The sequence below is a fragment of the Tachypleus tridentatus genome, chromosome 10 (assembly GCF_004210375.1).
Source record: "Tachypleus tridentatus isolate NWPU-2018 chromosome 10, ASM421037v1, whole genome shotgun sequence".
In the NCBI taxonomy this organism is placed as follows: domain Eukaryota; kingdom Metazoa; phylum Arthropoda; class Merostomata; order Xiphosura; family Limulidae; genus Tachypleus; species Tachypleus tridentatus.
The window spans coordinates 161,300,464-161,317,774 of NC_134834.1; the positions used below are offsets into that span (position 1 = coordinate 161,300,464).

Consider the following 17,311-nt stretch of genomic DNA (forward strand, 5'->3'; position numbering starts at 1 on the left):
CGTATAGGTAAATGCCAAACTATTTCCTTTATTTACATTAAGATGTATTTTAATTTGTGTTCCTAGTTCAAATATCATAGATCCAACATAAACCTGTTTGCAACGAGTACAAGTGAATTTCTAAACGTGCGATTCCCAGTGGTAAAATTGAATCTTTTATTTTGAAGAAGTTATATATACTTGAAAATTCAATACCACTCTCAGTGAACTGTAACATTAAATTGTTCACCATCAGCAAACATTTGTTCAGGATTTTGTTAATGAGTTTTATAATGGAATCGGCTCTGTAAGGCAGTAAAAATGATGTATGAAAACATGAATAATAAAGCTGCAGTAATTGAAATATAAAACTGATAAATTTGGTTTAAGATAACGTGATACAGGTAATGTCTTCCTCTTCTCGAAACTTGTAGATGTAATAAAGGTAATGATGTCTGTTCCTTCTTCAGTATTGAACTTTATGTTCTGTTGTCTTTAATTCAGATATGATAAACAATTTTGTTTGTGTCATTTATTTTTGAAGGGTACAAAAATATCTATTTACATTTTCTATAAAGAACTGATTTGAAATGATCAAGACAGGTGTAACTACAATTTTTCATGACAACACAGGAAAACATTAGCTAAGCTCAGAGCTCATTTCGATCCCATTAATACCTCATGAGTTTGGTGATAAAAAGAAACCAGTCTAAGATGTTCCTACACTGCACCACTGTGTGACATGATAAGTGATGGCAAAGATTTTATCGTTTTTTTGTTCAGGAGTTTTCAAGTGTGGAAATGATAGCATTTTTAAGAACTTACAAGTGAAAGTAAAGAGAAAAGTGACTGTATTACGTCAGTCACTGTTCAATAAATTGCCACAATGATCAATGTGAATATTTCCAAGTGAGTTAATATTTTATAAAGATGAATACAATAAATATGTTTTGCCCATTTCGTAAATATGTATCTCTGTTGCAATGGAGTTCAAAATCAGAAATCTTAAACAGAAAATATCCTATAGTTATATTTTTTCCGATGGATCTTAGTGCCTTACAATATTACTATGTACTGTGAATCCCATGGCCGTAGGTGTACTATTCAATTAGAGAAGAGTAGCCCAAATGTTGACGGTGCGTGTTGTTGACTGCATAGTAGTTGCCTTCTTCTTAGTTTTGCAGTTCAAAATCAATGATGGCTATGTTTAGATAAAAATTGTATGGCTTTGAGATAAAATTTTAACACTACCAAAAGTAGTACACTGTGTTGAAATTTTGTCTGACGCTACGCGGAAGTACGTCATCATTATGAACTTTATAACTTCCGGTGCTGAAATGGAACTCGTCAAAGACACGCGATTTAAGGTGTCTGGGCTGATCTAAGTATACTACAGCAGAAGTTTATTAAAAATAATAATGTGAAATAAAACCAAACACTGACGTTCGAGTTGTTTATGTAACCCTGATGACGTATTTCCGTATAACAGAGACGGACCTTAATCGACTTTATTTGCAAGTGCATCAGTAGCTTCATTTAACTTCACGTTCTATCATAAGTCATGTTTTTTTGTTTTTTTTTTATAAGATATTTTAACACATAACATACCTCAGTATGTGGTACAAACGACTCGACATGGCTAGGTGGTTAGGGAGCTTGACTCGTAATCTGAGACTTGGGGGTTCGAATTCCCGTCATACCAAGCATGCTTGCCTTTTCAACCGTGACGGTGCTATAAAGTGATGGTCAATCCAACTATTTGTTTGTGAAAGAGTAGCCCAAGATTTGGCTGTGGGTGGTGACGACTACCTGCTTTCCTTCTGGTCTTAAACTGCTAAATTAGGGACACTCGGTGCAGATAGCTCTCGTGTAGCTTTGGGCAAAATTCGAAAACACAGTAAACTTGGTACAAGTACAATATCTATTTCAACAAAAAAAAAAAAACTTGATTGCCAACAAGGATGTGATTGAGAAGCTAATAGATCACATAAACAGGCTTTTCTTGTTCTAATTGGAACTTTCGTCTGTAGTTTGTGATATAAGAGAAGAAATGTTGATTTATAAGGTTGATAATGACTGATATGATTATAAACATCTTTCTATGAAAGTATGGATGTTTTCTAAAGTTTTGTTCTTTTATTTTTTCCCCACCCATAGGGGAGTTATAAGTCTTTAAATTAACAGCTCTAAAATTTGGAATTTGATTATCTACGGTGGAAACAGTAGAGATAAAGGGGACTTTAATTGTCTTTTTTTTTTATAAATTAGTCTACCATGTGAACATTTAAAAAATAACTTCTCCCCATGTTTTTATAAATTAGTCCACCAGGTGAACATTTAAAAAATAACTTCTCCCCTTGTTTTTATAAGTTAGTTCACCAGGAGAACATTTAAAAACTAAATTCTCTAATCGTATTTTGCAAATTAGTCGTGTATGTTTAATATACAATCTGGCCAACTCTGCTCTTTCACTGAGTTAAAATTTGATTTTGGTTTTTCTACTATCAACCTAAACAACGTCACTCCATTCTGACGTAAAACACTTATCACTGACATTCAGGTTGTTATCCTAACAAATTTCATTAGTTGTTAATAGTGGCCATTCGTATTCAGGGCAGAAATTTCTTAAATTTCACTTTCTTACTTCTTTTTAAAACCTATCATTGATATTTAAGTTAAACCTACCCAACATAAACTCTACCTATTGTTAACACTTATCATTGACCGAAACATGATAACGATCGCACGACTGAAAGGGCGAGTATGTTTGGTGCGACGGGGATTCGAACCTGCAACCTTCAGATTACGAATCGAACCCCTTATTAACCCACCTGGCTACTTCTCAAATGAATAGGTCCAGCATGGCCAGGTGGTTAAGACACTCATACTCCTAATCATACAGCTGTTGGAAGAATAATGGTTATTGTTGAGTAATAGCTTTGTATATAAATATGTTGAAACAATAATTAAATAACACAGACGTTAAAATAATAGTGGTTAAAACAATTAACAACGACTCAGACAAAATAAAACAATACTTCATCAGTATCAATAAGTTTTTTATACAAACCATAGAAAACATTATATGCACACATCTAGACAAAAGGCAAAATCAACAAACAAAAGTAAATATATCTCACGAATCAAAAAATCACGAAACCATATACTGCTACATACCATATATTCCAGACATCAGCATAAAAATAACCAAAATTTTGCACAAACTAGTAACAAAATATGACATTCCAGTTAACACCAAATTTATTCAAAAACCAGGCACAAAAGTAAGGTCTATACTATGTAAAAACTACACTGACAAACACCACACCAAAATTATTTATAAAATGCAGTGTGATAACTGCCACTTCTATATTGGAGAAACAAGTAGAAAAATGGAAACCAGATTCAAAGAACACAAAAAGTGACCTTCACACATTTTTAAACACTGCAAATCAAATAAACACAACAAAACCATAGAAAACACCCACACACTAAATAAAGAAACAAACATAAAATTAAAGAAACCTAACTTACGCAACAATTCAAGCCTAAAATAAACCAATAAAAAGGAACACATTTATACTGATATTAATAAATATTATCAAACATTTAGCACGCCCTTTACATTCCTACACTCCATTACACAAGCGCTTCAAACATGTGGTCAGTTACCTCTTTCTTTCTTTGTGAACCTGACGATGACCACTACATCGAGCTTTCTCTATCCATACCAGTAGGTTTTACATATATAAATGGTAAAAACTATTTTGAAATTTGAAGAAAAATAAGCATATGAGTATCTAGAAAACTTGGAAAATATTTACATTTTTAGTGAAATATTTGTTGTTTTTTTACTTTGTAAACAATTCTATCTTTTTAAGAGTGGTAAGATAGAAATTAAAAAAAATATTCTGGCGTTTGTCGCATTTGAAATTATTTAGATTTTTATCAATTACTTCAAATACCACTCCTTAACGTATTTTACATCTGAACATTGATGATAAAACTATAAAGAGTTTCAGGTTTCTTTTCTTTTCTTTCCAACCAATAGCTTAATCTTTGAATGTACTCCTATATATCAGAATCCCCGGATGTTGATAGATTTATAGAACTGTGTATCCTTTAAGAAAAACATTAACTCTCTACCATAACATTTATATCAGGCTGTGACTGTTATATAATATTAAAATAAATAGATAGAGCTTCCAGGATTCCAAAGGAAAATAAAGATCAAAACATAATAAATAACAGGAAAACCATCAAAGCTGCTCCACACTTCTCTTCCCCTACTTAGAATCACTCATCTTTTGTATCAATCTTCATAATGATACTCACTTTCATGGTCATTAACATCTTGTTGTAGTCCTCCAAGTAGGTCTTTCAAGTCTAATGTATGAATGGGGAAAACAAAAAATGTGGGTATGGTTCTTACTGACCATATTTTCACATTACTTCCAGGTCCTTGACAGTGCGAGATATTAAACCATATATCATAAGGATATATGGGAAAAAGTAGAAATTGTGTGGAGAGATGGGGAAAATATCTTAGAAAGAACATAAAAAGAGTCAAAATATTTGAAAAAATAAATTTCAACTCTACTATATAGGAAAAAAAACTCCAATCCTTTGTTAGGGTGAAGTGACTGAGAAATAAAACAGTTCACTTTAACTTTTGACAATGAATCTTACAGAGAAACTTATAGGGGAAACCAGAAGACCTTTTCATACACATCTAAAAACACATTAGTTCATTATATTCATATGGCTAACAACCCCAGCAGAACACTTCCTATACAAAAACAGAACCTCAGGAATAGAGAAACAAAACCTATTTAAAGTTTTGATCCTACGGTAAATCAAATATCGAAGAGATAAATATATGGAAGTTATACTCATTTTTCTGAACATTTTCTAAGGACAAAAAAGATTCTTTTTGCAGCAAGAACTGCAGGGTAAATGTGTTCTGATTGTGTTGATACAACAGTAACTTTTTATCTATTAAATATGATACCACTTATTGAAAAAATAATTTTTTAAAACTTCATTTCTTAAAACAATATTTATAAATTATATTAATAAAAAAGATATAGTGAAATGGTCAGGTTTAGTTCCAGTGAAAGTCGGGTTCTTGTTATACAAAGAGTATTTAATATTTTTTCTATGACAAACAAGGGCTTGTTGTTTGTATCGTAACTATTTTTATAATTACCTGAATTTAGAATGCCAAAGTGGAAATTTTTTTAGATTTTTGTTTGTAGTGCCATTTAATAGATAGTGATGCAGTGTACTTATTGTTTCAGTCACATAGACACAGATATGCAAGCCGTGTCCTTTACGTTATAGTAAGGCTAGAAAATATTATATAATGCTGCAATTGTTAATACATAGTGTGTACAATGCTGTTTTATTATTAATTGTGCTTTTAGTGCGTTATTTTAGTAAATTTTGGATAATTATAACTGTAATGTAACAGAACTGAGATTTGTGGAGAAGAAATCCAAATGTGAGTGGAAGAAATGAATCTTGAGTGACATGTTGCACTTCATTGTTTTGTATGCTTTGAGAAGTTTGTCTACCAGCTGAATGTAATGTGAGGCTCTGTAATTGCCAAGAAAATTGTCAACAACGTCTTTGAAGGCTTTCCAGGCAATCTTTTCTGGCCCAACCATCAGATCTTCGAACCGCTTGTCACTCATAACATGTCTGATCTAAGAGCCAACAAAAATGCCCTCTTTGATCTTGGCCTCAGTTATTCTTGGGAACATCTGTCTTAAATAATGAAAACCTTCACCTTCTTTGTTCATTGCTTTCACAAAATTCTTCATAAGTCCCAATTTTATGTGAAGAGGAGGCAAAAAAATCTTTGCCGGATAGACAAGTGGTTCATGTGCCACATGTTTCTGTCCTGGAACTAACTTTTTACAGAGTAGCCAGCTCTGTCTAGAATAAAATGACTCTGGCATGACTGTCCCATTCACAGATGAAACAACAGTACATTGTATATAGCCCAGCTGCAGTCCCAGTAACAGAGTAACGACTTTCAGATCTCCACAGATATTACAGTTGTACTTGCTGTACTGGATGTGGTTCAGCAACATTTCCATGTTCTCATATGTTTCTTTCATGTGTGCTACATAACCAACAGGTATTGAAGGGTGAACGTTGGCATTGTGTAACAGAACAGCTATGAGGCTTAACAATGAAGAATCAATAAAAAGACGCCACTCTTGCGGGTCATGGTCACAACCCAAAGTAGAGAACAATCCTTTGATGTCAATACAGAAACAGAGACTGTTAATTTGTGCAAAGAATTTGGTTATATCATCTTGGCGGCTTCGAAAATCAGAAATTTTCGTACCTGGTGACAGTAAACACCATTCCTGCATTCTCTAACCTAACAATTCGGCATTTGCTTTTGACAGACTCAAATCTCAAACCAGATCATTTAATTCTGACTGTGTAATGAGATGTAGATCGCCTGAGGAGCATGGTTCAAAATCCAGATCAGTGTCACTGCATTGCAGTTTCTTCATCTGGTTTGTCTAAGGTCCATTCCTCTGGTGGTTTTGGAATTGGAAGACTGTCATCATGTGGCAGTGGTCTCATTGCTGAAGGCAGATTAGGGTATTCAATTTACTTCTGCCAAAAACAAGACACGTTAGTCAAACAGAAGTAACAGTCCATCACATGGTCTTTCTGTTCTCACTATATCACTGGGACAGCAAACGACATTGTCTTTTGAGTGCCTCTGAGCCAGGCTCTCAGACAGACAGCACATGTTGCACAACAAATGTGAGGTGCTCATTCCTGGTCTTGATCACCAATTTTACTGCCAAAGTACAGAAGATATGCTTTCTTCACAAGAGCAGGCATTAAGCATCTCTCATGAACAAGCAAAAATTTGCCACAAATACAGAATGTATTGTGGCTGTTACGACATTGACAAGATATATTGACCAACACCAATCATCCTGTATAACGTCTATAACATCTAACATGCTTGTTACAGTGCTACTGAGGTAATGCTATATTCTGAAACAATATGTACATACTATAAGGTCTATAATAATCCAATGAGCAGCATCTGCATATGCAAAGTCACTTTTATAGACTGCTGGGACAGTGTCAAGCTGGCTCTGGCCTGCCTGGGCTGCACACTTCCAGAGAACAGCTTCCAACCTGGCTTGATTTTTCATGCCTGGACATGCCCAGACTGCACAAAACATTGTTCATAGGTCTCTTACAGAAATGAAAATTTTTGACACAAATATAAGACAAAACTGAAGATTTCGATAAAACGGTACGTGATGGGCAAATTTGAATGTGATTTTCATGATCAGCAGCCAAAAATCTACAAGGAACACCCAACAGTGTTCAAGAAGCAAAACCTTTGTTGTGCAGTGGAATCAGTTCCAAAGAAATTTCACCACCAACAGCCGTGATAAGTAGCCATATGAGGGGGGGAGGCAAAAACAGAAACAGGAGAGAAGTAATCTGAAGCACCCATGGACCAATTAGCATAAAATTAAGAAATCAACAGAAGATTGCAGAGGAGCAGTCTAAGCCCAGGTTCAAGAAGTTATGAACACCACAAAGATCAGGTCCTTAAGTAATTGGGAGAGATGAAGGTTCTGGATATAAGAGAAAGGGATGCAGACACAAACACTAGGAGATCACAAAATAAATAAACCAGGACAAAACATATAGCAGAGGAAGAAATGGAAATCAAAGTGGCAAACAAATAATAGATATCTTCACTAAAAGTAATAGGATTATAATGGAAAGCTTCAAGGAGGAGGAGAAGGGTGGATATAGAGAGGAAAAAGGTATGGTAAAGATAAACAAAAATGAACAGATACTTAAGAAGAAAGAGGGCAATCTTGAGCAGAAAGAAAAGATAAAGAGACTGGGAATCACAAGATATAAAAGAACAATGGCCTAAGGCCATAGCAAAGCATGAATACAAGAAAAATGTAGAACAATACAGAGTTGGAACAGAAGAAAGTACACAATGTAAAACAAACATCATGATATAAAGGTAAAAAAAAAAAAAGATAAAATATTTCATACCTGATTCATAACCTTAGCATATAGAAAAAGAGGAAATATGGTACAAAAACAAAGTTGCAAACAAGTAGATGTAACAAAAGCAATATAGCACTTAAGAAAAAAAAAAGCAGTATTTATTTGACTAAGCTGACTAGAAACTCAAAAAGCATGGGAACAAACAAGTTTGAACACAGGCAATACTGAAGAAAGTAAGTTTATGATCATATACTAGAGTGCAAAAAACTACAGAATTGTAACAATTATGTCACAGGCTGGCACAATATATGCAGACACGTATAGGCATTTGAGTTTCTTCAAGACTCTTTGGCAGGTACATCCATGGCAGTTACACGTGAGGTAATAGCTCTTAGTGATACAAACAGTTAAGCAGCATTTCTATTTTCAGTTACTTCAATATTTAATTAATCAGACCTAAGGTTAAACTGACTGCCACAAATATTATAAACTAATCACAATTAAAGGTTTTTGAGTATTACTATTGTTGATTATTTCAACTACACAGTAATTGAAATATTACCACCAAGCTTACCTTCCTTGTTTTTATTATGCAAAGCTACTAAGACTATCTACCATTGTTACTAATTGTTAGTTGCTAACCTGTAGACAAGCACCTGGCTGGCAACATCCACTGTCAGACAGACAAACAGTGAAAGAAAGTGTCTGTGTGTGTGACCTGCTGACCAAAAGAAAGACAACTCTTTCTGGCAGTACTCACTGCTAGCCTTTGATTTCATTGGACTCTTGAAAGGCAAACAGTTTTTTTATTGCTTTTATGTATCATAGTTTGAAGAACACTATTAATCAATTAATGGGGCCATCAGTTAATTAATTAGAAAATACCACTAATCGCCCAGCTCTAAATATTATACACTGTTTTTTTCTTCAAAACAGTTTGGAATGCAAAAATAATGCAAGCCTAAATAAAAATGTCAATTAGTTCCTCTAAAATAATGAGAAAACAAATATAAGATGAAAGTAAGAATGTCCTTCAGTAATGTCAGAAAACTTTATTTTTAGTAGAAATACAGCAATATAAGCTAAATATACGAGTGTGTTGGACTAAGAATTCTTCTAAAGTAGATATCTCTGACTTGTTAGCAATATATTCAAAAAATAAGCAACAGTGTGCACTTCACTTAATTTCAAAATAGTAAACATATTTTGAACAAGTGAAACATATGTACAAATATTCCTAACACTATGGAGGTCATAGCTGTATCTTAAACACCATATAGTTTTTTATTTTTGTCAAAAGTGTACTCAGACATATTCAGTTGCTTTGGAATTCAGTTGATAAGTCAAACTTATTTACTCTATTTCTATCACCAGACTTTACATATATGGTTCACTTACACTGTCATTGATTTATCGCAGTTGTATCCTGTACATCAAAGATCATCTGTCCTTTGTCAGAGTCCACTCAGTCTGGTTCAGTTACTTTAGAGCATTCTCTACCAAGATAACATTCTTCTCACTCTAACATATCAACTTTTACTCCACAATTAACTTCACATTTAAACTTCTCCTTCCTCTACTCTTTTTTTTTTTTTTTGTCTGATTGCTTCTATTCACACATTTATTACTTAGAGCTTCTTGAAATCTCTATACCATTGACATCAATGAATTATAAACACAGCGTACAAGTCTTACAGAGTAACTTAACCAAGCTTGTCATAACTATCACTTGTAAAAAAATTGCTTTTAACCTTCTTGTTATAAAATAACTAAACACTTATGAAATATTCACTCGCAGAATAAATCAATAACACCTATACTAAACAATCTCTTATACCTGACAAGTAGGGCTCAATTTTAAGGAAACTTCCAGGTTGTCCTAAGGGCAATCTGACCTGCATCAAAGGCTGTACAGAAGGCTGTATTGTTTGTCAGAAAAACATGAGCCTTAAAAAAATATTCAATTACAAGAATATTGATGTACAAAGACCCTAAAAAAGATCCAATTATGAGAAATTTATAATATTTGTATCTTATTTATTTAATTAATTCAAAAGTACAATTAATATTTAGTTGGTAATTTTGCATCAATATTCAACTAATTTTATGTCTTGTTTTCTGGGAAGTTTCATTACATTGGCCTCCAGGTAATGTACAAGCTGTAATAAAATTAGGTGTGTATTAGAATTCTCACACATACTACTATACCTAAAATGCACACAATACTTGAATGTCAACAACCCACAAACACACCTATGATATGTGTTGTCTTCCACACTCATAGTTTGTACCAACTTGGAGAGATGCAAAAGTAGCCTTTTTTATTTACTGTTATTTCATTCTTACTGATCAAAACTCAAACTTTTTATTGCAGTTTTTATTATTAAGCTCTATATAATTCATGGATTTTCCCATTTTTCTCATGGTAGCTAGGTCTTCTGTACTCTCTAATCTCAACTGGTTATATCCATCTCAAGTTAGCTAAAGGCCTATAGATACATAACACTATGTAGCAATATTTTTACCTTTTCTTGTTCCTGGGCAGAAAGTGTTATTTCCCAATTGCTTATGCCTAAAGTGAATGGAAAAGACCTGTTTTTCTTTTCAAAATTTGCTTGTGGCCTGGGAGCATATGAGAAAAACGTGATGGGAGACTACATTTGGGGGCTGATATGTGAAAGTGATTTACATTACAGTTGCAAACCTCAAAAAACTACTCACTTCTAAACATTTTTGTATAACTTTAGCATAAATACATGTAAATTTTGATTCATATGTTATTTTGTTTAGACCTTGTGTAAAAAACAATGTGCAAATTTGCTCATTTTTACATAGAAAATAGATTAATTTTTAAATTTCATTATCCAGGTCACAAAAGCAAAGTTTGAAAGGAATAATGGCCATTTTCTGTACTTTTACAACATAAGCAGTTAAGAAATAACATATACTATCCAGAAACGAAATTTGTATTACATGGTGTAATCGACAGGAGGTCAATGTTTCAACTCTGTGGTATTTCTGGGTGTTTCAAATGTGTCTCAAGTATTGAGCACATAAAGGCAATAAGGATATACATTCACAAGGGCATAAAAATAACTGTACACTAATGATTGACTCAGAAGAGAGATATGTTAAAAAACGTTCCTGTTTATGCTAACTACAAATGTCTCTATAAAGTATCAGAGTCAGATCTTTACTTTAACTGCAGATTTTCTCAAATTAGTACTTGTGTGCTTCATTCACCATTACATTCCTCAATTTAATATAAATAATTTGTGACTGCTAGTAATAGTTTAAAATCCAATAGCTAGCCTACCTGGCCTGCCCATCACAACTGGCACAGATTTGGAGCAACTAATGACAGGTTGGTTAGAGTAAAGAAAGGAGTAAAAGTAAAAAAAGTTAGCCTAAGGTAGAATAAGTACTTTAAGTAACATGTAAGTTTAAATAAGTGAATGTGGCTACTGCTGGTGTAGATACTTCTACAGATGAGGGTAATGTTAAAGCTGCAGCAGATTAACCAGCACAATTAAGTGCACCTGGAACTATGCATTTAATGGGCTCGATGAGGATGTCAAAAGTTATAGGATGCTTTGAATGTAGCTGTCAGAATATCCAAATATTTTGAAACTAAGAACCACAGGAGAAGCAAAACATTTTATTAAAGCTTATGATGAACTGTGTGAGAATCAGACTTTCAGGTTTTAGCACAGAGATTAACAGAGGAATACAGAAAGTGAAAAACACCAAATACAATTTTGGCACAAGTAATTTAACTCAATAGCAAGGTAAGTCAGTTTAAGCATTTGGGCACAAGTTGCAAGAATTGGGAAATAGATTACATAGAGTATACAGGTAACTAAATGAAATAATGATTCAAAATACAGTAAAATCTAATTATGAGGTTTACTTAGTAATACAGCTAGCAATCATGTAAATTATCCACAATGATGAGAAAACCCACTTGTAAAGAAAATTATATATTTAAAAATGGCTGGTATGGGCAGAGAAAGCCCTAGTAGAGGAGTGAACAACGTTTCAACCTTATTTGGTCATCGTCAGGTTCACAAAGAAAAAAAGGGTTACTGACCGGTAGCTGACCACATGCTTGAAGGCAGTTGGATAATTGAGTGTGGGAGTATAGAGTACGTGCTTAGATGTTGGATATATTTATTAATATACGTATAAAGGTGTTCCATCAAACTACAAACAATCTGAATTCCTAAAACTTAACAATACATGACAAGGTCAGAGGTAAAGATAAGAGGTATTCATAAAGAAATCCATTGAATAAGAATGCATGGAGAAATGCAACCCTAACAAGAAGTGATAACGGTATGAAAACAAGAGTACAGTAAGTGATAATAGAATAAGGTAGAATATGATAAAAAATGGAACCTTTAAAACAGGGAAATAACAATTCAAACCCCCCAAATGACTCCACACTTATTGTTGGCATTAGCAACAGAGAAGGACAGCATATGTTAAGAACACTAACAGACAGGCACAAAAATTAAGATAGATTGGGACTCTATCTTAGGAAATGTGTAAATAGAGCATAAACAAGGTTTTATAACACTGTTAGAAGTGCATAGAAATACATTTGTAGAAGAAGGTAAACAGAATGGTCATACAAATAAAGATAAACAGAATTGTGTTGAATGACAATAAACCTCTAGCACAGAGACTCTATATAGTGCCTGAGGAGCACAGAGTTGAATTACAAAAGTGTGTAAAACAAATGGTCAAACATGGAGTAAAAGAGGACAGCGGTAGTCCATATCCATCCACAACTGTATTAGTTCCTAAGAAGGATGGAAAAATAAGGCTCCATGTAGATTTTAAGAAAGTAAATGGAGTAACAGTCAAAGACCACTTATACATTATAAGTATCCAAAAGACACTAGATATGTTATGTAATAATAACTACTTTTTATCTATTGATTTACAAAGTGGATATTAGCAGGTAGAAACAGAAGAGGAAGATTAAGTTAAAACTGCTTTTGTGTTGCCTTCAGGTAAGTATCAGTTTAATAGAATATCCTTTGGTTTATATAGTATTCCTTCAACATTCAAAAGAGTAATGGATTTTCTGTTATCATGGTTGTAAGATTCAGAATCCTTTTGCTACTCAGATGATATTACAGTGTTCACTGCAAGTTCTGAAGAACACTTAGAATGGTTAAGGTATGTATTTGATAGATTCCAAGAAGCAAACTTGTAGATAAAGCCAAGTAAATGTCAGTTTTTGAAAAACAGTAGAATATCTAGGTCATTTGGTAGCTGCAGATGGTTTAAAACCTTGTCCTAAAAGTGAAGAGGTTTGTAAGAAATATCCAGTGCCAAAAACAGTAAGAGATATTCATGCACTTCTAGTATTTGACAGAAAGTTTATACTACATTTTGCATTGTTGGCAAAACCCTTAACTGAGGTAATCAAGAAAAAAAGAATTTCACTAGACAGATAAAACACAGGAAGCACTTGAGAGATTAAGAGATGCTTTATTAAAGGCACCAAATTTAGCTACCCAGATTTAAGTAAATAAATTATTTATCCTAAGCACAAATACTTGAGGTTTTGCTATAGGTACAGTATTATCACAATTAAATGAAAATTGAAAAGAACATCCTATAACATATCAGAGTGGACAGTTATGGAAAGCTGAAATAAATTATTCAGTCTCAGAACAAGAATGCATGGAAGTAAAACTTTCTATTGTTATCTGTGTGGTAGGAAGTTCACCATCATTACAGATCAGGCAATATTAAGATGGTTAATGACATTAAAAGATTCCACCTCTAGGCTAGCCAAATTGTCATTATTATTCCAGGATTATGATATTTAAATAAAACACAGACCAGATAGAAAACATTCTAATGTAGAAGCTCTGAGTAGAATTAGAGAAGGAAATCCAAAAACTAAAGAAAAACAGTCTAGTAACAAAGTAAGAAAAATAAAAACAGAAAATGAGGACAATTTAGAAGTAATTTGGTATTTTTATCATACAATTAGCGAGCAAAAGAAATACGAGTAATAAATAACTTAAGGAACAATGTATTACAGGGAGAAGATACAGAATACACATTAGAATCAGATATGTAAAAGCACTGATAATGACAGATCTTTACTGTACCACAGTTTAAAATTTACAATTATGAAAACATTTCATATCATTTGGAACACATTTAGCTCTTGCAAAAACATATAGTAGGATAAATAAAAGCTTATTTTGATTAAATATGCAAAATAACAATAAAGATTATTGCAATTCGTGCAATAAATGTCAAAGACAAGACTGTACTTTAAAAACACCCCCACACAACAAATGCTAAGTTTAACCATGCCTTTTTAATTAATAGCTATGTATATTTTAGGTCTGTTTCACACATCACATGCAGAAAACAAATATATGTCATTAGTTGCAAATTACTCAACTAGATTTCTAGAAGCAATATGCTTGCTTGATCGAAAAGAAGAAATGATCACTAAGGCATCTGTAAATAACATAGCAGTTAGGCATAGTATACCCCAATATTTACTGACAGATAAAGGTGTAACTTAATTTCTAAGTTATTGTAGGACATTTGTAACTTGCTTTTCATCCAACTGTTAATGGGTTAGTGGAAAGATTCAATAGAAATTTATTACATATGATCTCTCAATACTGTGAAAAAGATCAGAAAATGTGGGATGAGCAGGTTTCTTTACCATCATTAGCATACAGAAGAGATGAAAATAAGTTTACTCAAGAAAGACCATTCTTTCCATTACATTAACTCCTAGGAAAGTGAATTATGCATAACATTATGATTACAAGGCAGAACTATTACAGTGAATGTTGATTTGTTTGTTTTTTTAATTTCACGCAAAGCCACACGAGGGTTATCTGCACTAGCTATCCATAATTTATCAATTTAAGACTAGAGAGAAGGCAGCTAGTCATCACCACCCATCACCAACTCTTAGGCTACTCTTTTATCATTGAATAGTGAGATTGACCATCACATTATAATGTTCCTATGGCTGAAAGGACAAGCATGTTTGGTGTGACGGGGATTCAAACCCACGACCCTCAGATTATGAGTCGAGTGATTTAACCACCTGTCCATGCTGGACCTACAGTTAATGCAGTTGACATTCGACTTAGCTAATGAACATTTAACAAAAGCCACTGAGCACACAGAGAAACAAACAAATAAGAACACTAAAACTAGTGACATAAAACCAGGGTATAAGGTATTGTTATATACCCCTATTAAGAAAGGAAACACTAAACTTGAAAATTATGAAAAGGTCCTTTAAAAGTTCTTAAACAAATGATTCACCAGATTTAAAAGCTTATGGGAAGAGTACACAGTTGATATATGTTAATACATTAAAGAAGGTAAAAAGATATAAACCTTACTAGTATGAACGTATGACTGATGAAACCTAGGCAGATGATCAAGATGAGAATCTAGAAATAAAAACTGAAGATTCAAGTGAGCTTGATTTATCTTGTGATGAGGAAGAAATAACTAAGGCAGCTAGAAATCCCAGAGTTAGAGGATGCTAATAACATATTATGTGATGAAGTTATCATAACAGATGACTCAAGTAGTACTGTTGATAATGATGTTAGTGTTTCAGTACTTGAAGATAATGTTTCAGGTACCCCAGCAATGACACAAGGTGATACAACAACCCACGATTATAACTTTAGACCATGTGGTCCTGTACGAAGTCAGTGAGAAATGATTCCTACACCTACAGAGAAATGAGCGATTGTACACAGACCTAAACATGATGATGTAGTTAGTGTTAACTCAAATATGTGAAAAGATAGTGTATGAGACAATTATTTTTATGCATACGAATAGTAGACATATCTAAAGGTTTTCCAAGATCATTGTGCTATTGATGTTCAGAAATATTGCTGGAAAAAATGTAAGTATTGTTCTGCTAGAGAATAAGATGGGTATGATTTTTCTTGAAGAAGGAAACTATATTATCAGGAGACAAATGGATAGTTGTCAAAGATATACCATTCCCACAGAACTGTTAATTCGGTTATGACAGGAACTAGTAGCATTTGAAATTTCATTCAACGTAAATACTCGACAGAGGTTTGGAAAATATGATATCATATGATAAGTCAGAGAACAGCTATATGATTAGCAAAAACCTTACAAGAAGGACTATGTTGATTGATTGTCATATGATGTAATAGTTAAATGATAGTAACCTATCTGTGAGATAGTGATGTTAATTTTTATGGTTTATTATATGAAGTAATTATAAAAGTATGTATGATATAAGAAAAAAGAAGCATGTTATTGATCATTATGATAATGCTCATTGTGATTAAATATTATAGAATGTGATAACTGTTGTTGGACATAATCACAAGCAAGGTATGAATGATTAATGTTTAGTGTTGCTAGTAGAAATGGATTATATGTATATATGCATAATAAGGATCAATTTAAGTTTGAAGATGGTTGAAGGGTAAAAGGAGAAAAAGTAGTAGTTCCTTACTCAGCTAAAGATTGGTTAAAAATGGTATTTGGTTGAGGAATAATTCGTGAGCGTTTTTTCAAGTTAAAAAAATATATTCATAAATGAAACGCTTTCACAAAATATTTCATGTCATTTGGTAGATAATTTTTTGCTCTAAGAGATGGTGTGTTTTATTTTCATATGTCTTTAATTTTTGCTTTCATTTTCAGCTCATTAAATGGAATGTCAAGTGGACAAAATCGAGCATTTTCGACACCATCTGCTTTTCGCATTTAATTTCTTGCAATTTCGTTTAAAACAATGCATACTATATACCTAGGTATTACATGAAATAAAGTATCATAATAAATGTTTTGGGTGTAATGTGTTCATGCATTGAAGTATTGTATAGTCTTGCATGTAATGCTTGAATGAAATTATTTAAAAACGCTCAAGAATTATTCCTCAACCTAATATATCACAGAAAATACTGTAAATATTGCCCATTGTAAAAATGGAAAGGTGGAAACAGAGAGGTTTGGTGATAAAAATTTCTAAAGGAGATAGGAATGAAGCATTTGTGGCATTTCTGGGCAAGTTCTGAATAAATATAGGCAGAAAGGAAAAATGTGATATATTTCCATAAAGGCATAAAAAATAATTATATAATGGAGCTTGACTAAGAAGAGAGAGATGTTGAGAAACATTTGTGTTTATGTTAACTACAAATGACATAATCAAGGTCATGAAAAGGGTTACAAAAGCCTTATTAGAGAGATGAGAAATATGATTGTTATCTACAGTCTGGTGCTGCCATAGTAGTGAGGA

At 33.0% G+C, this 17,311-nt stretch overlaps 1 long non-coding RNA gene across 1 annotated transcript in view; it reads left to right on the forward strand.

The window, feature by feature from the left end:
* LOC143230791 (uncharacterized) overlaps positions 1-16,757 on the forward strand; it is a 46,830-nt gene extending 30,073 nt beyond the window's left edge. The window contains exon 3 of the long non-coding RNA XR_013016631.1: positions 16,714-16,757. This is a non-coding gene — a long non-coding RNA (uncharacterized LOC143230791). The remainder of the gene's footprint in view (positions 1-16,713) is intronic.
* The last annotated feature ends 554 nt before the right edge of the window (positions 16,758-17,311 follow it).